Consider the following 22,636-nt stretch of genomic DNA (forward strand, 5'->3'; position numbering starts at 1 on the left):
AAGCGGAGGAATTTTCGGTGCGTTTTTGTTGCGTCGTATTGTGTCTCCCCATGGTACAGGCAGACGAAATGCAGCTTCGATCCGGGATGATCGTGACCACTGGCGATAAGAAAGACTCACCTCTGCAGCTGGCGAAACAGCTGGTGGAACAGCAGTTAGGCACACTTTAGCGTGCTGCAGAGCTGTGCAACACGGTCATAGGCCATGTGAGAATTTCGGCCGTGGAGTCAAACCGGCTAAGTGAGCCACAGATCCGACCGCAGGTTAAGCTGTTTACCTATACGGGCTACAAAGATGCAAAATCATTAGCTGCATGGCTTTCTAGACAAAATAGACAGTTATGCTAGAGCTACTGGCGCCTCGGAAGCGTACGTGATGGCTCAAATCCTGCCGTTGGCTTCACGATATGCCGCAAAACGATGGTGGAGGCTACAATCAGCTTTCACCACAAGGAGATATATTCAAAAACGCTTCGGAGAAGCATTCCTGCCCCCTGGGTACTAGAAATGAGTCCAGCGAGAGCTCGAACTGAGAGCCCGTTTTCCGGACGAAAGTTTGCTCAAGTACGACCGGAAGATTCAGAAGTGCATTGCCGAGCAGCAATCACTGCCTCGGAAAGGGACAAAGGTACTCGGGTCATTCGACAGAGCCAAATTGGATTCAGGCCATTTCTCTATTGGTGCACATTTGAAACCCTTTAGTACTTTGAAAGAATACTTTCTTTGTGTGCAAAGAAAAATTAAGAAAGAAGAGCGAAACGACTTTATGAAACGTTCCCAACTCACTAGGAAAGTATATTTCCACCAAAAATGCATTACCAACCAGCTCAAGTATCCTTTTGTATCCAAACCCTTGAGCATATCACACGGAAGGCTAGTGGTGCGCAATACGACCTGTTAGTGGAGAACACTTACGTGCCACCGCCATCACCCCTATCTACTCTTGAGCAGTCACTGGCTTGGTGCACCCCTGTTTCCATTCCCTCGTGCGAATGAACGAGCCCAGGTGGAGTCACGGCTGTGGAGTCACGGCCCTGGATCCCTTCACGCGTGAGCAAGGGTGGCACGGGGCCCCATTCAATACCGTATTTGAGGACAGCTGTTCCTGAGAGCAAGTGTCCATGGAGCAGGGTCATAGTGCAGAGCACCCCACTCACTTCTGACTCTAGAACAAGAGCATTGTCGTCGGCCATATCCCCAGTATCGATATGCCGGGTTCAGAAGTACGACGAGCCGAATGCGATAGGCATCCCTGCATTGGGTACTAGATTGATATGTAAGGTTTAACATCGCAAAACCGGCATATGACTATGAGAGATGCCGTAGTGGAGGGCTCCGGAAATTTTGACCACCTGGGGTTCTTTAACGTGCACTGAAATCTTGTATTGGGTACTCCAGGGTCCGCTCCACCGAAAGGCGTGATTTCAGTGATAGATGAACTGGTCAACGCAGACATGCGCAAGTACTAAGCTACGAGTGCGGTCAAACTAGTCAAGGGAGAGCGCATTATTTTGCGTGCCATAGCGCGAATACAGGTCATTCGAGAAACAGCTGTGGCCGGCGACACTAAACGCTAGCAGTGAGCCGCAGCCCATGGCCATCAGCCCCAGGAGCGTGGAACGCTGCGCGGTATGTGCAGAAGAAGAGAAACAAGCTGGTTAGTCAGTCGTCGTTGCCTCTGTTTGCCGCATAGCGCAGACGAAGTCACCGGAAAGTACAATGAACGTAAGAGTACCGGTAATTATCGTACCAGCCCTCCATACTAACTCGGGAATACGTTTAATCGGTAACGCTTTGCTAGAACAGCGTAAAGCAAGAAAGCTAAGCCTCGTGACGCAGATGTTCATTTTAGAATGGCATCAAGCCTTGTATCAAATGCTGAAGCTGATGTTTGTCTGCCGATAAGCTTTAATGAAGTGCCAGCAATTTGCTTGTTGGCCTGATCTATCATTGCCAATACTTCTCTGTGGAGATTTTTTTCCAGATGAGGGGTTCGCACTCGACCTTCTTGCAAGAGACTACCGCCTTCACGAACAGTCGGAGACAATGACCTCTGCGGAGAAAAGACACCCCATACCTGTACCAGGAAACACAGAACACGTGAGTGTTGTAGATTTTGTCCTCTAGGCAAGGCAGGCGAAGCCGGTGACCACGTGTGCAAGAGGTGCGCGTGGCGCGTGGCTGGACTCCTAGGCTGGAACGTGGTTCTGGAATAAACCTGAGTTCACGTAACCCAGCATCCCACCTTCTCACTCGTTCCTGGCGACTTCAACATTATGTCAGAAGTGGTGCTGTGCCTGGTGGCCCACCATAAGATCTGATGTCTCGTCCGTGGGGAAGCGATGTCAACAGTGCATCGACGCAAGAGTATACAGGAAAATGCCACTGATAAGCTACGAATTTCCTGAGAGGCCTTGGCAACGCATTGCGATGGATTTGTTTCACATCAGGAACCAGTGGTGGTTGATAGCTACCGACTATTATTTAAGATACCCCGAACTAGTTTGACTTGAGAAGCTCGCTTTCGCAGCCGTGATCAACCACTGCAAGTCAATTTTTGCACGCCACGGAATTCCCGAGGAATTGATTTCCGACAATGGCCCGCAGTTTTCTTCGACATAGTTTCACTCTATGCCCCAGACTAAGATTTCAAACACAACTAGCCCTCACTATCTTCAGAGTAAAGGACTTGCAGAGGCTGCAGTGAAAATCATCAAGACATCTATGACGAAGACCAAGGAGCCTTACCTGACACTTCTAGCTTACAGGTTGACTCCTTTGAAGAATGAATATAGCGTTGCTGAACTGCTTATTGGTCGTCAGCTGGGATCGAGGCTTCCTGTGTGCTCCACCAAGATGACACTCCTATTTCCAGATCAAGACAGCCTTCGGAATTTTGAGTAAAGATACAGACAACGTCAAATGAAAGACTTCGACAGACCTCACAGAGTCCGCGGCCTACCAGACCTTCTTTATGGAGATGTCATGTGGGTGACAGACCTCAAGAGCGAAGACTCAGTACAAGCCCCACCCGATTGGCCTCGATGTTATTGGGTGAACACCGCACTGGTGCTGTGCGTAAAACCGGACGGCACTAGTCAGTACCAGTGATGGTGCTATAAACACTCGCTCACATTGCAGGACACTTCTCGCGGGCATACCAGAAGAAGCGGGTGCTTGAAGCCGCCTGCTGCAGCGAACGTTGCTCGATTTCATTGGGAGATGTAGATGCTGCCATCTAATACAAGTCAGGCGAAGCCGGTGACCACGTGTGCTCTAAGTGTGCGTGGCACGTGGCTGGGCTTCTAGGCTAGAACGTGATTCAGGAATAAACCTGTGTCCATGTAACCCAGTCTCCTGCCTTCTCGTTCGTCCCTAAGGACTTCAACAGGGGTAGTCATGAAAACCCCTTTGCCGTCAGCCGTCGTGCAGTCCCTTAGGAACTTCATGGGTACAGAATACCAGCAGAAGCACTGGAAGGCTGGGCTGACACTTTTCTCGAGAATACTCACTAGAACTTCGCTGGAGGACTAATGCCCAGTGCATCGCATCAACACTTGTGAGTCCCAGTCTTGGCGTTCTAACCCAAGACCACTGAACCAGCACAAGCGAGCCCTCCTCGATAAATCACTTGACGAGGTGCTCGACACCGAAGCCGTGCGACCCCCGGAAAGTCCGTTGGCCTTCACAGTTTTACTGGCACCAAATAAAGACGGCATGGCATGCCTTTGTCTGGATTACCACAAGCTCAACGCGATCACGATGAGAGATTTTTATCGTATTCCGGCAAACACTCTTTGCTGAGGCGAGTCTTAACACGAGTCTTAATACTCGTAGAAAACAACCGTCCCATCTCATTAACATCACCAATATGTAAACTGCTTGAACATGTAATATCTAAGCGCATTGTGGAATTCCTCGAACAATACTCTATACTAACTAGTTTTCAGCATGGCTTTAGAAAAGGCAATTCAACCATAACTCAGTTAGTCTCAGTGGTTAATTCATTTGCAGAAACTCTGGATAAAAATGGACAAATGGACGTCATATTCCTTGATTTTAGTAAGGCATTTGATAAAGTTATTCATCACAAACTACTTACAAAACTAAAGGACCTCAATCTGCCCAACATTTTCATTGCCTGGATAAACACTATTTAACAGAACGTTGACAGTTTGTTTCGGTAGGTGGAAACAATTCGAGCTATCTTCCTGTAACATCCGGCGTGCCACAGGGTAGCGTTCTCGAACGCTATTATTTTTAATTTATGAAAACGACATTGTAAACACAGTACTACCAGGAACTCAAAACAGACTGTTCGCGGATGATTTTGTGCTATTTCGTCAAGTTACCTGTTCTAGTGATCAGCAGAACTTGAACTTGAGTCTTAATAACATACTAAACTGGTGTAATGACAATGGTATGGCACTCAACGCACAAAAAACTGTTTATCTTTGTATAACTCGTTCAAAAACACCTCTATATTTTACTCATAACCTCGGCTCATCATCACTACAACAGGTTAACAACTACAAATATCTAGGCGTAACAATAACTAATGACCTCTCTTGGAACTTACACATAGACAACGTATGTTCGGCTGCCTTCCGTAAGCTGTGTTTTCTAAAACATAAGCTTAGAAATTCTCCTTCTGACATAAAACTACTTAGCTACTTTACGTACATAAGACCAAAACTAGAATATTCTTGTGTTTATGGGACCCCTTTACTAAATCTAACATGAAAAAACTAGAAGCAGTGCAAAGAAAGGCTGTTAGGTTTGTGTATTCAAAGTTTAAAATTACGGACTCGCCGACTGAACCTATGACTGCTAACAACATTGAAACACTTGAATTACGGCGAAAAAGGAACCGCCTTAACGCTCTGTATCTTTTTGGTAATTATAAGTTAGCCCTTGACCCGCGTGCATATGTATCTCCTTTGTCCACTAGGCATACACGTCATCATCACGCCCATTCTTTAACCCCGTATTTTGCTAAAACCAACGCGTTCCGATTTTCCTTTTTTCCGCGTACTGTATCAGAGTGGAATTGTCTAACTGATCTAAGCCAATTTTCTGTTGCCTAGAGCTAATCTACGCACTGTTAATTATATGTTATGTATCCATAAAATGTAACATTTTTGCCATGTTATCTTTTATGTGTTCTATTAGTCGGTGTTTCGATTTCATTTCTCGTGATATATTCTTATATTTTCACATGTGTTTTTGTTTATATCCTGCCTCTTGTACCCGTCCTGCTTGGACCAGTTCTTGGTCTGCAGTATTCAATAAATAAATAAAATAAAATAAATGTCGAGTATAACCTCCGCGCTTGGCAACGTGAGGTTCTTCACTGCTATAGATTGTGTTCATGGGTACCTACAAATCAAAGTTTTCTCTGAAGATATCATGAAAACAGAATTTACTTGCTATAGAGGCTTGTTTGAGTTTGTGCGTATGCCTTTTCGTATTTCTAACGGTCCGAGTTCCTAGCAGCATGTGATGTACATGGCTTTGGGCAAGGCGAATTTCAGTTATACACTTTGGTGTCTTGATGATGTGATGGTGTTGTCGCGCACGTTTGAAGAACATCTTAAATGCTTGCATACGGTTGTACATGGAATTTCAGCAGCCAAACTTACAGTTCATCGCTGAAAATCGCAGCTCGCTGCTAACAACATCAACCTGCTTGGGTTTGTTGTTGATAATAGTGTACTAAAGCCAAATCCAGAGAAGCTCCGCGCAGTTGCAGATTTCACCCCACCCTAAAACTATAACAATTTGCACAGGTTTGTCGGAATGATTGCGTTTTTGTGACTTTATTACACAGTGCACAGATATCACTTGAACACTAACGCGACTGCTATAGAAAGGCGCAAAATGACTCTGGAGCAGCCAGCGACAAGGAGCTTTCGACAAACTTTTCAGAACTATTACAAGGAATGCCAATTTCAGCAGCCGGATCTGAACAAACCATTTTTGTGTTGCAGACTGATACACCTGATATGGCCTTGGCGCCGTACTATTACAGGCTCCTTGTTTTCGAAAGTCTGACTTTGATCGGTGTGGAACGCAACTACTCGGTGACCGAGAAAGAATGTGTGACCATCTTTTTGCGTTAAAGAAGTTTGACATCTGTTCGGATGTGACTCAGTTAGCTGTTCATACTGATGATCAAGCACTGTCTTGGCTCAAACGGTTACCCAACCCCTCCGAATGATTGGCCCGATGAGCGCTTACTTTGCAGTGCTGCGAGTATGTCGTTGAGTACAAGAAGGGTAGCACTAACACAGCTGCTGACGCACTTTAACGCACGCCATTGTCCGTTGAGCCCAAGGTAGAGCCGGAAATTGTGTTTATGGTCTTGAAGCTGCCAGAAACCATGCATTTCCGTTGGAGTACATTGGTGACTGAACAGGACATTGTTGCAGTGCAGCAGTGATGACCTCTGTCGTACAGTGTCAGAAAAGCTTTCGGCTTGTCATCAAACTGACACACCAAGCGATGAGGAAACAGACTGCTACCTGCTTGGTGATTGGAGGCCTTTTCTTCTGGTAATCTTTCCAGGTTGACAATGATAACGTGGAATCAACATTTCATGTTGTCTCTCACAAACTTCGCAAATCCTTCATAACGTTCACTAACGACAGTGTTTTATCTGGTCACACTTCAGGGCAGAAAACTTACGAGAAGCTGGGTTGTATAGTAACTTGGCAAGCATGAAACAGGGTGTGTTACACTACGCGCGTTCTTGCTCAGCTTTGCTCCCCGTTCTTGCTCAAAGCGGTAAACCACAAGGTGGTTTACCGCTATGACCAATGCAATCAGTTAAGAATACGTTGTCTTGGCAGTGGCGTACCAATTCTTTCGTGAGAGGGGAGAGGGCGTGTCTAACTCCTCAGCCAGCACATATATTGTCACGGGCTGAGTACATACCTAAGAATTACGACGACGAAGTTCTGAGGGGAACATACACGGACTGCAGCAGCAATGTACGAATTTGCTCGCCAATATATTTATCCCGTATACTTTATTCACCATAACATCATTGGTGGAAGGTGTGGGGTACAACTCGATACACAGCCTCAGCAGCTGCATCTTCGCAGCGGACTGCGCATTGCAGCTACGACAATGACTGACGAGGCTACTCAATGCCAACAAGTTCCGTCAGCCCGGCTGTCAATCGTTGGGGTGTGACCTCGTGACTCAGGCCCATTCAATGGCACAGTGGCATAGACGTTGATGTCTGGGTTGTTCTGTATGAGAGCGCCAGCAGCAGACACCATTGGGATCCGACGATCATGTTGGCGAACATCCTATTCTACTTGCATAACACGACACAGGTCTGGTACGAGACACATCACGAAGAGTAACCAGCTGGGACGCTTGTAAGCAAAAATTACGCTATCCATTTGGAAAACCTATCAGACGATGAGTGGTCACAAAGAAAGAGTTTGCGACTCGTGTGCAGACATACAAAAAGCCGTACATTGCGTACATACAGGACGTGTTGCCTTTGTGCCACAAGGTCGACAAGGATGTGCTTGAGGAGGACAGAGTCTAACTTATCCTGAAAGGAATTGCCGATGATGTCTTCAGTTTCTCGCCGTGCAAGGACTGCTCCATGGTGGAGTTGGTAATGTCGTCGCTTCAAACAGGCGAAAAGTAGGCGCATAGTTTTCCTGCGCATACGTCCTCCTGCGAAGATTTGCCCAAACTACATCAACCACCAGCGCTGGAAAACGCCACCAAAATAGTCTATGGAAACTCGAGGCTAAGGCATCCACTATGTCAAGTGTCAGTGCTCCAGGACACAACCTCGCTGCTGTTTCAACGATACAGGCCGTGGTTCACCAACATTTCGCAATAATGGTCATATCGCCACCTCATCAAAATGTCCCTGCTACTTTCAGCTCGGTTCCTCCAGTCGTTGCGGCTGCTACTCTAAACCACACCTTTGCACCACGACAAAACCCAGCCGAATGGCGCTTTCATGATGATCGGCCCATATGCTTCACGTGCCATTGGATAAGACACATAACTCGCCATTGCCACAGTCATTAGACCTTATCGCCTCGATTAAGCTTCTATGACTGGGGAACTCGCTTTGAACGTGCGCCACATGCCCCGTCCTACCCTGCTGAGACAAGTGCGGAGCATATTCCAGAACATCGAACCAGCCGCACGCCAGCACCCGTGCGTTGTGAGTCCCGCTCGCCCCATCCTCGCCGCTATCTGTCTCCCCACGACCTTTGCTCGTAAAACTAGCCAGTGCATTCCCCGCAGGTAACGCTGCATACACGACTCGGAGTGCAAATCTTCTGATTACTCCCGACCAGCGGTGCGACTTTCTTGGAATTCTAGTTGATGGTTTACCTGTAAGCTCGCTTAATGATACCAGTGCACAAATATCTGTTATGAGCTCGGACCTCCGCCGCCGCCTCCAAAAACTTCTGACACCTGCGATTGCACCTACCGTTCGTACAGCGCATCTTAGTACTCCTGCTGTGCTTGGAATGTGCCCTGCGCAATTAACGATTTCTGAGCATCAAGCTTCATTTCTGTTTGCTGTACTGGAAAATTGCTCTCACGGCCTCATCTTTGGACTCGAATTTTTGATTTCGCATGCTGCGCTCATTGACTGTTCTAAACGTATTCTTCGGCTCGAGCTGTCATCCTTCTCAGAGATCGTCTCTACCAGCTCAACTCGTCTATGCTCTGTCGATTTCTTGCGACTTTGACCACAAGCCGCAGTAAAAGTCCAACTCTCGTCATCCCCTCCAGTACCCGATGGTGATTATGTTGCTGCCCCAATTTCTGACGTGGCCTTGACACGGAATGTCGCGCTTCCAAACACAGTGATTACCGTTAAGAACAAGCGAACTTAATTTCCCGTCCTCAATTTCAGCACTCGGAGCAAGTTATTTCTCGCGGCATGTCATTTGACATCTGATACCACTGGTCGACCACACAGTTTCCTCCCTAACGACTGATTTGCCACCTAGCTTTTCACCAACGCCACTCTCGTCACATTCCAGTTCCGACCTTCGCACGCAAATGATATCCGACAAGCTCACCTGTGAACAAGTTTCTGCTGTCTGCTGCGTCCTCGCTTTTTATCTGAATATCTTTGACTTCGGCGACTGTAATTTGGGCCAGACATTCGTGGTAAATCATTGCATTGATACCCCATTCGCCGACGGCGCTACCATGTATCAGCACCGCAGCGTGCTATTACACAGCACGAAGTGAATAAAATATTTTATAAGACCATATTAGAACCCTTATTTAGTCCCTGGTCCTCAACCATTGTACTTAATAAAAAGAACCATAGCAGGAGATTCTGTGTTAACTACCACTATCTCAGCCATATTACCAAGAAAGATGTCTATCCTCTACCGCGCATAGATGATGAACTCAATTGTTTACACCGTGCCAAATATTTCTATTTAGGATACCTTCACTCGGACCACTGGCAGATCGCATTGGACAACAAACAAAAACAGAAGGCGGCCTTCGTGACGCCTGATGGTCTTTATCAGTTCGAAATGATGCCTTATGAATCATGTAGTGCCCCCGTGACTTTTGAGCGCATGATGGACTCCCTCCTTCGAGGCATGAAGTGGATCATCTGCCTCCGCTATGGTGACTATGTTATTGTTTCTTCGGCTACTTTCGAAAACCAACTTACCCGCCTGTTCACAGGGTGTGATGTTTTTCGACGCACCAACCTGCAACTTAACTCGTTCAAATGTCGCTTTGCGCAGCGCCAGATGTGCGTACTCGGCAATCTTGTTGACGCTGCGGACGTACAAAGAGACCCTGTGAAAGTCCGAGCAGTTCGTCACTTTGCCACACCTCACTCAGCAAAGGAAGTCCGAAGTATCCTGGCACTGTGTTCCTACTTCCATCGTTTTGTCGAGAATTTTGCTGAAGTAGCCTGTCCTCTAACCCGCCTCCTCAAAACGGATGTAGCATTCACATGAGGCCCACAGCTAGAAAACGCCTTCTCCTCGCTCGTTCTCATTCACACCAATCCACCAGTCTTAGCACATTTCGACCCACCTGCTGCCACGGAGCTTCGTACTATTGCCAGTGGCCACGGCATAGGTGCAGTGCTGGCGCAGCGGCAACACGGAATTCACCACGTTGTCCCGTGTGCAAGCCGACTGTTGGCGCGCTCGGAACAAACTTATTCTATTACAGAACGCGAGTGTTTAGTTGTCATTGCGAAATTCCGATCGTACCTGTATGGCAGACAATTTTCAGTCATCACGGACCACCATGCACCTTGCTGGCTCTCCTCGCTCAAGGACCCTACGGTCGCCTTGGTCAATGGGCGTTGTGCTTAGAAAAGTGCACTTTTTCCATATTCTATATATCCGGAAAACTTCACGAAGATGCCGACTACTTGTCCCGTTACCCAGTCCATTCCCCTGAAATGTTGGAAGGTGGACCCGAAGCCCTCGTTCTTTCAACTACAGCCTTCACGAACATAGCTGCTGAACAACGCCGTGGCTCCACCTGGCGTCCTGTTATCTATGGTCTGCAATCCCCGTACCCTGACAACTCCTTACAGATGTTGGTTCTTCACAACGACATCTTGCACTGCTACAGCACCCGCCCAGATGGTTCTGAGCTTTTGCTCGTTGTTCCTGCGCATCTTCGCTCAGACTTTTTGGCCCAGCTTTATGATGCACCTACCGCAGGGCACCTATGGGTGTCACGCACGTATGACCGTGTTCGCCGACGATTGTTTTGGCCTGGCTTCTACCGTTTTGTGCGACAGTACGTTGTGGCCTGCGACCTCTGCCAGCGCCGCAAGACACCTGCGCTGGAACCTGCTGGTACCCTCCCGCCCATTGAAAAATTGGCAGATCACACGTACACTGGGAATCGATGATATGTGAAGCACGAATGCGAAAGGTTGATGTGTCACTTTAAAATCAGCACAATGTTATGAGGTGGAGATAAAATATGGCCTATATGATTAAGATGTCATGATTATCATGTTCGCATACGTCTTATAGCTTCGTCATCTAATTGCGTCACGTGATACCAAACATAGTATATGTAATACTAGCGAAACGACCGCGAGCACGCTATGAGCATGGTATGTTGTCATGTTCTTACATGACACGCTTGTTGGGATTATCATGTTTGCACCACTCATTTATTTTCGTCATTCATTGAAGTCACGTCACGAAAGTTGGTATATGTGGAGATAGCAATATGGCCGCGAGTGAATCAAGAAGGGTCCAATCTTTTCTAATGTAGCGTTGACTCGCGCGCACGCTGGGCACAACGACGCTACGTTTGCAAAACGTGAGCACTCTAAAGTCTGACGCCAGCCACGGCCGGCGCAACCAGCATCCGTCGGCTCGGCCCGACGGCAAGCGGCGCGAAATGCGCCATGCTGCATTTCGCGCCAATGCGTTACGCAGACAACACTGCATCTCCCTCTTTTCGTGACGGAGGGACGCCGCACGCGTTGAAACGCGTATGAATCAAAGCAACGCAGCGCGGAGCACACCTGCGGGTATATGGCAGGACCAGCGCACGGCGTGGCAACGCCGGCGTGAAGCGACGAAATGAATGCCTGTGAGCACGCGCCCCGCGTCACGTCGAAATGTATTGGCGCGTTGACTGTGGCATGTACTCATGTTCTCACATTTAACGCATATCATGACTATTATTTTTGCACCAGTCGCATACCTTCGTTATCCATTGGTGTCACGTAATACCAAATTTGGCATATGTTAAGCTAGCGAAATGGCCGCGAGCGCATCAAGAGTGTGGCATGTAGTCATGTCGTTACATGACACGCATGTAGTGTATATTATGTTTGGATGTGTTATTTCTCTATGTCGTCTGTTGACGTCACGTAATTCTGAGTTTGGTACATTTTAAGCTAGCGAAACGGCCGCGAGCACATCACGAGCGTAGCATTTAGTTGTTATTATGTGACACGCATGTTATGTTTATCATGTTTGCACGAGTATCATACCTTCGTCATTCATTCACAACCATTATTACAAATTTTGGTATACGTGAAGCTAGCGAAGTGGCCGCCAGCGCGTCATGCGCGTGGAATGTAGTCGTGTCGTTACATTACACGCATCTCATAATTATGATGCTTGCACCAGTCGCATACCTTCGTCATCTATTGACGTACTGTTATACCAAATTTGGTATACGGGACACTAGTGAAACGACCGCGAGCATCATGAGCGTGGCATACAGTCATGTTGTTACACGACACGCATGTCTTGAATTTCATGTTAGGGTCTGTCGCTTGCGTTCGCATTGCAATCATGTCATACTATACTAGTTTTCCTACATTCTATGTGAACGAGACCTACGCAAGCTCTGCAAGATCATTAAATGTCAATCATGACATTCAGACATACGTCATGATTTCCATGTTTTGACTAGTCACATCTGTTCTCCACACTGTCATGTTATGCTATACGAAGTTTGGTATTGATATCATTATCGAAACAGTCAGAAGAGCTAAAAGTCGTGACTGTTCAATAGATAGATAGATAGATAGATAGATAGATAGATAGATAGATAGATAGATAGATAGATAGATAGATAGATAGATAGATAGATAGATAGATAGATAGATAGATAGATAGATAGATAGATAGATAGATAGATAGATAGATAGATAGATAGATAGATAGATAGATAGATAGATAGATAGATAGATAGATAGATAGATAGATAGATAGATAGATAGATAGATAGATAGATAGATAGATAGATAGATAGATACGCTCTAAATCGCTGAAGTTTGCGAGCAAATGCTTCGCCTTTAATACCAGAGGAGCCATTTTTCCGGGTCGACATCGATCTTTTAGAACCTTTTCCCGTGTCGGCCACCGGTAATAAGTGTATTGCCATCGCTATCGAATACGCTATGCGGTATGCCGTTACATGAGCTCTCCTCACCAGCTGCGCTTCTGATGTAGCCAATTTCATTTTTCATCCCATAATTCTGTGTCATGGTGCTCCTCTTCAGTGGATCAATGAGCGTGGCCACTATGTTCTATCTAAAGTAGTCGGTGAGCTCCTGCGATCCTGCTCTGCCCACCACAAGTTTACTACAGCATACCATCCACAAACCAACGGCCTCACCGAACGCCTCAACCGTACTGTGACAAATATGTAAGCGATGCACGTCTCCAAGCAGCACAAAGATTGGATCATCCACGTACCTTTTGTTACCTTCGCATTCAACTCTCCACGTGATGACACAACTGGAGTTTCACCTTTTACCTACTGGTTGGTTATGACCCGCCTTTAGCAACGGACACCCTGCTCTATTCTGACGCCCCCTCATCGACTGCCCATGCTCGTGATGGCCTGGCCCAAGCTGACATCGCCCGCTAAGTCATCCGGGATTGTTTATTGGCCTCGCAGCGTAAACAAAGAGTGCTTACGATTGCCGACTACGCGACGTACAGTACTCCCCTAGGTCGCTCGTCTTGTGGTTACCCTAATGACGTGTCGGACTCCGCGAAAAACTCATGTCCCGTTACTTTGGCCCTTACCGCGTCATACGCAAGGTCACCAGCGTGACCTATGAGAGTGCTCGACTCTATACCACGTCAGCAACAGCTTAAGTCCCGACCGACATACTGCACGTCTCGCGACTTAAACCATACTACTCCCGCTCTGATGATTGATCGCACCCGAACAGTGCTTCTGCTGCCGGCGGGTAATGTCACGGGCTAAGTAGATACCTGAGAATGATGCCGTCGAAGTGCTGAGGGGAGCGTGCACGGACTGCAGGAGCGTTGTACGCATTTGCTCGCCATTGCATTCATTGCGTATACTTTATTTTCCGTAACATTATGCATAATATTACTTGAGTAATGAGTGAATATATTGCAAATATATTTAGGAAATTTATTTGGAAGAGTGGTTGCATTGCTAGCAAGTCTGGCTCTGAGCTCGAGCAGCAAGCGACCTTCATCCTCTTCGTCGGGAACACATGCGCATTGATAATATGCATTGCGGCAGGCTACATGTAGCATAACCCCCTTCGACAAAGGCGCCGTCTCGGCACATCTAGATGTCAACGTCATTGGGCGAGTGGTACAGCTTTAGGCGTGTGACGTGTACGATGTCTCTTGCCCGAGGGGTGAATGAAGACGACGAGGCAGCAGGAACATTTTAACAAGTGACTGGAGTCACTGCTCGAAGTACTCTGTATGGCCCTGTGTACGAAGAGAGGAGTTGGTCAGACTGGCCAACGTGCCTGCTCAGAGACCATAGCAGATCCAATGAGCCGGGTGAAATGTGCACATCACGGTGTTGTTTATCATACCAACGCCAGTAGTTTTCTTCGGAGGTCAGAAAGCGAGCACGAGCGGCTTCTCGTGCGTGGGTGGCCCGGCTGATCCAGGGCATAGTCTGTGGTCGGAGTTGCTGGCAACAGATTGACTGTATCGAGGGGCAATGTGGGTTCGCGGCCGAAATACAGGAAAAGGTGAGTAACCAGCTGTGTCATTTTGCGATAATTTGTACGCAAATGTCATGTGTAGTAGAGCGAGAAACCAGTAATAGTGGTCTGATGGCACGTACTTTGAAAGAATGTCAGTTAGGGTTCAATTCAGATGCTCCATGAGGTCATTTTTTGCGGATAGTATGACGTAGTGACATTGTGGCACGTTCCACATGAGCATAGGATGTCCGCTATCAATCTTGATAGAAATGTGTAGCCTCGGTTCATGAGCAGCTTGCGTAGAGCACCCTTTTTCAAGAATACGTCGTGTAGACGAAAATCGGTGACGTCAGTGGCGCTACTTGTGTGAAGGGCGCATGTGATGGCGTAGCATGTGGCGTATCAGTGGCCACACCTCTCCACCTATTGCTAGCAGAAGACAAGTGAAAAGGGCCAACTAAGCCCGAGTCGACGCGAAAGAAAGGTTCAGAAGGAATGTCGACTGGTTGGAGGCACCAAGCGCGAAGCGTCGACGGTGTTTTGCGGCGCTAACATTCCTCACACGCCACGACGCACCCTCTGACAGAGTGCGCGCGAACTGGAAAAGAAGCAACAGAGAACCCGGTCGTATGTGGGCGACACGCAGAGCTGACCGACAGTAGGAGCGTCGTGAAGTTTGTGGAGTACAGCTGAGCGGAGGTGTTGGAGTATAGCAAGCAGCCGAAATGGGCCGTCTATATTGTCACGATGAGTCACAAGTACTGTGGGATTTATTAAACCACCGTGTAGCAGTCTCTGGGACGATGCGTCAGTCGTGGCTGGCTCTTGCTTGCTTGCTTGCTTGTTCCTTTCTTTTGTGGCTCTCACCTACTAAGGGGGATTGGCCAAGAAGCCGGTGGTTAATGCAAGTAAATACTTATAGATTTTCAAGATTAGGGGAATATGATTACTGTGTTTTGACTGCGAAATTAATTTGGCGCAATGTTAAAAAAATAAAAAAGGGGGGGGAGAGAAATAATAGAATTTGTTGAAAATCTGGGGTGGAATCGTTATATGAAATTCTCCTGAAAGTTGAATCATTGCAGTGTATCAGTGCAATGATTGAGTGGGTATGAGCCATCACCCCAGGGAAACAAAACAAAACAAAACAAATTTCATAAGTGCCGGAGTCACTGCACGAAGAACGTTGTATGGCCATGTGTACGGAATGAACAGTTAAACAAGCCAACGTGCTTGGTCGGAGATCACAGCAGAAGCAACGAACGGGGCGAGAAGTGCACATCGCGGTGTCGTTGATCGTATCGACGTCGTTGGTTTTTTTCGGGAGGTCAGAAGGCGAGCACGAGCGGCCTCACGTGCATGGGCGGCCCGGCTGATGGCATCGAGGGCATATTCTGGTGTCGGAGCTGGTGGCAACGGATTGACTGTATCGAGGGGCAGTGTTAGCCCGCGGCCGAACAACAGAAAAAATGGGGAGTAACCAGCTGCATCATGGCTAGATGAATTGTACGCAAATGTCACATATGGTAGGTCAAGGTCCCAGTCGGAGTGGTCTCAGGACACGTACTTTGAAAGCATGTTTCGTTGAGGCGCTCCATGAGGTCATTTGTTTGCGGATAGTATGACGTAGTGAGCCTATGGCGCGTCGCACATGAGCGTAGGATTTCCGCTATGATTCGCGATAAAAATGTGCGGCCTCGGTCCGTGTCAAGCTGGCGTAGAACACCATGTTGCAAGATCACGTCGTGTAGAAAAAAATCCGCGACGACCGTGGCGCAACTTTTCGGAAGGGCGCGTGTGATGGCGTAGCGTGTGGCGTAGTCAGTGCCCACAGCTATCCTCCTATTGCCAGCAGAAGACAGGTGAAAAGGGCCAAGTAACTCCACGCTGACGCGAAAGAAAGATTCAGAAGGAATGTCGAGGCTGAAGGCACGTAGCCAGAAGCATCAACGGTGTTTTTCGGCGCTGACATTCCTCCCACGCCGCAACGTATCTTCTTACGGAGCATGCGAGACTTGGCAAGTGGAAGCGACAGCGAATGCGGTCGTATGTGCGGGACACGCCGAGGTGACCGGCAGTAGAAAAGTCGTGAAGTTCGCGGAGTGCAGCCGAGCAGAGGTGTTTGGATATAGCAAGCAGCAGAGATGGGCCGTCTGGGTGGAAGTTATACCGGTAAAATGCTCCATTCTGGATTAAGGACGCATTATAAGATTGGTTAGATAAAGAAGAGTCAAGGAGCTCGATGATAGACCATATTTCAGGGGCATTACGGCGTTGCTCGTCGGCTATGTAGGTCAGTTGGGAAATCGAGCACACGCAGGCATCGTTGTCAGGTACGTCTGCTGGTTCACTAATTGGATAGCGAGAAAGGCAATCGGCGTAATGGTGCAGTCGTCCAGAGTTGTATGTCACAGCAAAGGTGTATTCTTTCAGTCGCAGAGCCCAGTGACCAAGTCGACCTGTGTGATCTCTCAAGGGTGAAAGCTATCAGAGCGCATGGTCGTTCGCGACGACGCAGAACTGTGCCTGATAAATATGGACGGAACATTGAGACTACCCTGACAAGAGCAAGGCATTCTCGCTCCTTGATCAAACAGTTGTGCTCTGCAGGTGTAAGCAGGCGGCTAGTAAACGCTATAACGCAGTCCCAGTTGGTGTTGGGCGAGAGCGGCTCCGATAGCGTGGTCACTGGCATCCGTTCGGCCCTCACTTTGGGTGGATGGGTCAAAGTGGGCCAGGATAGCGGGCGTCGTCAAAAGTGTGATGAGGCGACAAAATGTTGCAGCTTGAGTGGATCCTCATGAAAATGGACGCCTTTCTTAAGAATATCGGTAAGTGGTTAGGTGATTTCATCAAAGTCTTTCACAAACCACCTGAAGTAGAACCTGAGTCCCACAAAGCTCCGGAAATATTTGGTGTATCAGGGTAGTGGAAAACTGGTCACGGCGCAAATTTTCTCGGGGTGCGGACGCACACCAAAAGCATCGAGAAGGTGGCCCAACACTGTAATCTATTGGCGGCCGAAGTGACGCTTCGAGGAGTTCAATTGAAGGCCAGCATTGCGGAAGACCTCGAGAATGGCCGAAAGACGCTCAAGGTGGGTATCAAAAGAAGGGGAAAATATGAGGACGTCGTCTAGGTAACAAAGGCATGTTGACCATCTGAACCCGTGTAGCAGAGAGTTCATCATACGTTCGAACGTGGCTGGCGCGTTGCAAAGACCGCAGGGCATAACCTTCAATTGGCACAGGTCATCGGGGGTGACGAAGGCGGTCTTTTTCTGTCTTTATCATCCACGGCAATCTGCCAATACGCCGAGCGAAGGTTGGTGGACGAAAAGTAGCGTGCCGTGGAGACAATCGGGAGCGTCATCAATTCGAGTCAAAGGATACACGTCCGTTTTCCTAATTTGATATAGATGCCGATAATCGATGCAGAAACACAATGCGTTGTCCTTCTTTTTAACCAGGACGACGGCTGATGCCCATGGGGTTGATGAGGGCTCAGTAATGCCTTTATTTAACATCTTGTTCACTTCAGCTTGAATAATCGGCGCTTCGGTGCGGACATGCGATACGGTCGACGGTGAATGGGAGTAGCCTCCCCAGTGTTGATGCGGTGCTGGACAAGAGAAGTTTGGCCGAGTAGTCTATTGTCAAGGTCGAAGATGTCACGGTAGGAAGCTAAAAGGCGAATGATGGTGGCTGATTGCGCGGAGGGGGGGCGCAGATTGCAAAAACAGCGTGATGTCAGTACGTTTTTGGTACTGGTAATGCTGGAGATAATGGTGCACGCTTGTAATCGCTGGCGCTTCACTGACGCTTCGCTGGCACTTTGCTGGCCGCACTGAGAAAAGGCTGTGTTGCACTGATAGTGGCACTGACTCAACTGCTGTGATGCTGGTGAGCATTGCGAAGTGCTGGAAGCGCTGAAATTTTCGCTGGCAAGCGCTGGTGAATACTGGAACAAGCACTGTTTCTACCAGCGCTGCGTGTACGTTATTGTAGCGTGTACCGTGGTATGTTTCGGTGTCGTTAAATATAAAACGCTTGATTCAATGGTCCGGAGAGATGCTACCCTAAGAGATACCGAGCATACGTAATTTTTGCGGCCACGTACGTATCACATCAATTATGCATATGCCCCTGCGTATACCGGTCATATTCGCATCATCCGTGTATTGCTGTAACAATTCCAAGTTACAGAGTTTGTAAGCCTGGCGCTGCACTCCTAACAGAAACAGAAAATTGTTTCTGCCGCAAAGGTGACGAAACGTAAATGAGCTCTCTCGATCGCTTCGCAAGGTTTCCCAGAAGAGGCGAGAAAAAAAAAGCTATCGTTCGATTCCTCCACACTACATAAATGTATGTCTGGCCATGCTTATCCTTCTATTTACTGTAGGTAAGACTTATGCCCCTATTCATAAACGCTCCTTCACTTAAGGGCTCCCCTCGACTTGACGAAGTCAAGGCGGAGCATGCTCATCTACTCAAGGGGCCACTGCGTTTCACGAACGCTCCTCCACACTTCCTTAGCCAAGGCAGGCCTTGGAAATGCTCTCTTCTCTCGAGTGAACTGCATGAGCCGAAAAAAGGGCCTGATAAAGAGAGTATTCGTAATTGTGGTTAAGAATTGCATATTTCTGCTCAGTAAAAGAACGATTTCCCTAGTTATTTTTTATAAATTGACATTACAGCAAAATGCACGAATTTAGAGTGGTAGCGTGGTTTTCTCAGGCCTTGTGCTGGTTCAGTTAGCGGAACCCCCGCTTCAAGTCTGGCAACAGTCGCACCCGGGCCGCTGAACGAACAGCTGATGGCGTTTTGTCTGCTGCTAAACGTGTCTGCCTGCTTTGTTTATTTTGTTTCGCATGCGTCTATTATATACAATTTATATACACTGTAGTGTCTGCGTGTGTGTCGTTTGAGACCGTACTTACGCCGCGGTGACTAATGAACTACGTGAGCGATGACAGGAAGCACAACGGATGGTTTGTTTCTTCGTTTACTTTCGCTTTACTGAGAGCCTTTTGATCACAAAGGTAGGCACCGAATGGATAACGAGGTGGATCGTGAGTAACTTTTACTTTGTATCACAATATATTGATGTGCTTTTAGAATTCACCACCGAATTATGTATAAGGATTACTCGTACGTAAATTCGTTCTCGCTACGGGAGTACGGGCACAGGTCCTAATTTCAGGGGCCTGTGCAATGTTCATTTTTCTCATTTACTACGAATTTCAACCTGGCGCTTTCGTAGTTGTTCCTCTGTGTATAACAGGAAATTGGGAAGACAATGCTCCCAACTGCTATTTAAGGTTATACCAGGGTAGCGTTTAAAACTATGCATGTTATACTCGTAGCTGAGCGTTTGAATTAGACTGCTATGCAAGTTAAGGAAAGCTATCGTGTGCCTTTCTTTGACAATTGGCAAAAAAATACATTTTAAGTTGTTTTCTCTATTTAGCAGCATATATAATCGGTTAACAGGGATTGATGTGTGTCTGTCTGTCTGTCATTTTTAGCATTTCAAACTTCCAAGAATGCCGGAGTAATCAGTTTTTGTTTTTTTCATTGTTCTTCTATTCGCCCTGCATTTGTGGATGCGTCTAATTTGACAGATGAGACGAGCGGCGCCACGTAACCTTTAAGCGTGTGTAGCTTACGTCTCCAAGTTCTCACAGTGGCAATGCCTTAATATTTTTTTCCCGTCTCCTTCTTCGGCAAGTTCAGAAGCACAGTCATTAGTGCATGAATGACCTTCGCACTATTGTTTTGGCTTTTATTTGCAGAATTTAATTGCTGGGAATAGCTGTTGAAAAGGATCGTGATGTCTGTGCTCTATTTCAAAGACTCGGCCCTGAAAATTAATAGGAGATGTTTTATTAATTTGGAAATCATAAAAGTAAAGCCACGTCTTCCTTTTGGCGGTGCCTTGTTTAAAAAACAATCCTGTGGGGTCTGAACACCTCGGAGAACCCAAGGTGTCGTAAAAAAGCAGCCTATCTTACTCTGCTGATTTATTGAAGACCAGTGAAACAAAGCGGTGAAAAATGCTCAAGAGTATTGCAGTCATCGCGGATACATCTGGTCAGAACCCTTGTAAATAAAATATCCGCTATTGCTGTATCATTAGCATGTCTACCCGTTTAAACCACGCCATCTAAGTTCCGTGGGAGAGGAGTGGTGCTTCTTTATATAAAACAAGTTTTGAATTTTCTAGAGCTTCTTTCCTGTAGAATCAGAGGAGAGGTTTCTGCAGTCCTGTCTCATCAAGAAATGACAAACACGAAGATAATATGTATTGATAAATTAACAAAACAGAAGTTGTGAATGGCAAATGAACCTTTATTGCCTGTGGCTGATGAAGAGCAACGGGACAAACACAACAATGCAACTGAAAAGTGTTCATCGATCAAACATATGCATTTTACACACTGTAAAGATAAAGTATGAGCTCTGAGAACATCATAAATGAAAATCGAGGAAGTAGGCACGATATCGTACCTGGTGCAGTGCAGCTGCATGGATTCACGGTAGTTTTTGTGCTTTTGTATACAGTCGTGCAAACTCTGAAATGTATTGCTAATACGGCACATTTTAGGAGGCCTTTACTCTGTGTTTTTCTGTCGGGAGCTGGTCCCTTGCGCAAAAAAGGCAAGAAATATTATTACAAAAACGTAATAGCTTGGACACAAAACCGCATTTTTCTATACTTCCAGCAGTGCACACATTCATTAGTATTTCTTGCGTTCAGAGACATGGTTGAAGTATTGAGCTTTGACTATTTCGGCACATGTTTGGCTCAGGCACTTGGGCAGCTGACCAGGCATATGGTTATAAATTTTATTATCTAATTGCATGAATCAGTGGCATAGCCAGCAATTCTTCTTCTGGGGTGGGGGTTCAATAAAAAACAATCTCATTATGTATCTGCTGTATATCTATTTCATATGTTTGCGTTTTTATACGATACTCAATGCATTCTTGCGTACATGCAGGTTTCACAGAGCATGACCCTCTGCTTGATCCCCTATAGGTGGGCTTGGTTGTTCATTGGTATTGTGAGCTGCATAGACACTGTATATGGAAGCTATGTTTCACACGTAGTAGCAACAGCAGCACACTCACTGCGCCCAATTGTATTGTGTTTTCCGTTTCATGAACTGCCTCCAATAGTGATCTGACCGAAGCAGAAAAAAATGCAAAAAAAACACAGGAGAACTTACCTTCTCATTGTTGCAGGTGGTCGTCTAACGGAGGTATGCTTCGCTGTAAACTTCGTCTGGAGTAGCCGAATTCACTGGAGAGAAAGCCACTATAAGTACGGTGAATGCAGTGTATGAAAGTTGGCTATTACATTTCCTTTCCACTTGCTTGTCAAGCTTTCGCGCCATGATTGAACTGATGTGGTGTGCAAGCTTTATCGAAACACTTCAAAGCACTGATGTCCGCAATAAGTCTTGAAGCACTCGAACGGCGAGTATACGCACACCCGAGGGCAGGTAATCCACTGGCTCATGCACGGAACACAACACATCACGACACTGGCGAGCAGTCATCTTGACACCACGTACCCCTGTCCCGGCGCCACAGTTGCAGTTGCCGAACCGTTCGAAGACAGCTGCACAGTAAACGCGTACCGTCACTGCGGAATGAACACGGTGGTGGCAGCCTAATTGATCGAGAAACGCAGTAAAAATGAGACGAGAGGGGCCACGGACGCCATGTTGGCGCAGAAACCTCACTCGAGAGATGAATACAGATAGCTCGATCGCTTCCTTGACAATCTCGAGGAAATACTCGAGATTTTCTGAAATTAAGGAAGCGTTTCAAGTGAAGCGTGGTTTGTGATTTGGCAAACGCCACTCAAGGAGTGTTTCGAGTGAAGAGTCGAGTCGAGGAGCATTTGTGAATACGGGGGTTAAAAATGTTACGAAGCTCAAATGCAGAATATTCAAAATCTCAACTCACCGCGTCAAAAGCGGTCTTACCCAGCGCCCGGCCCAGCGAGCATTCAACCTGTCGTGCCGGCCGCATTGGTATATATGTTACCGGCGCTTCTTGCTTCGTGCACACAAACCTTTAAAGTGTGAGAATAACTGTAAAGTATAGTTTAGACATCCATGAACCAAAATCAATCATTTTCTTAGTGTCAATGTTCGCACGACGCTGACGAT

The 22,636-nt window shown here is 47.1% G+C and overlaps 1 long non-coding RNA gene across 4 annotated transcripts in view; it reads right to left on the bottom strand.

The window, feature by feature from the left end:
* LOC142818076 (uncharacterized) overlaps nucleotides 1-22,636 on the bottom strand; it is a 128,462-nt gene that overhangs the window by 45,835 nt on the left and 59,991 nt on the right. For 2 of the 4 annotated variants that reach the window (XR_012895540.1, XR_012895541.1), the window contains exon 5: nucleotides 21,686-21,759. The exons of 1 other annotated variant lie outside the window; for it this stretch is intronic. This is a non-coding gene — a long non-coding RNA (uncharacterized LOC142818076). Of the gene's footprint in view, nucleotides 1-21,685; nucleotides 22,081-22,636 lie in introns of all 4 variants that reach the window. One more of the 4 variants, XR_012895542.1, reaches the window with a different exon arrangement.

This window comes from Rhipicephalus microplus, chromosome 5 (genome assembly GCF_043290135.1).
Source record: "Rhipicephalus microplus isolate Deutch F79 chromosome 5, USDA_Rmic, whole genome shotgun sequence".
NCBI classification, from domain to species: Eukaryota; Metazoa; Arthropoda; class Arachnida; order Ixodida; family Ixodidae; genus Rhipicephalus; species Rhipicephalus microplus.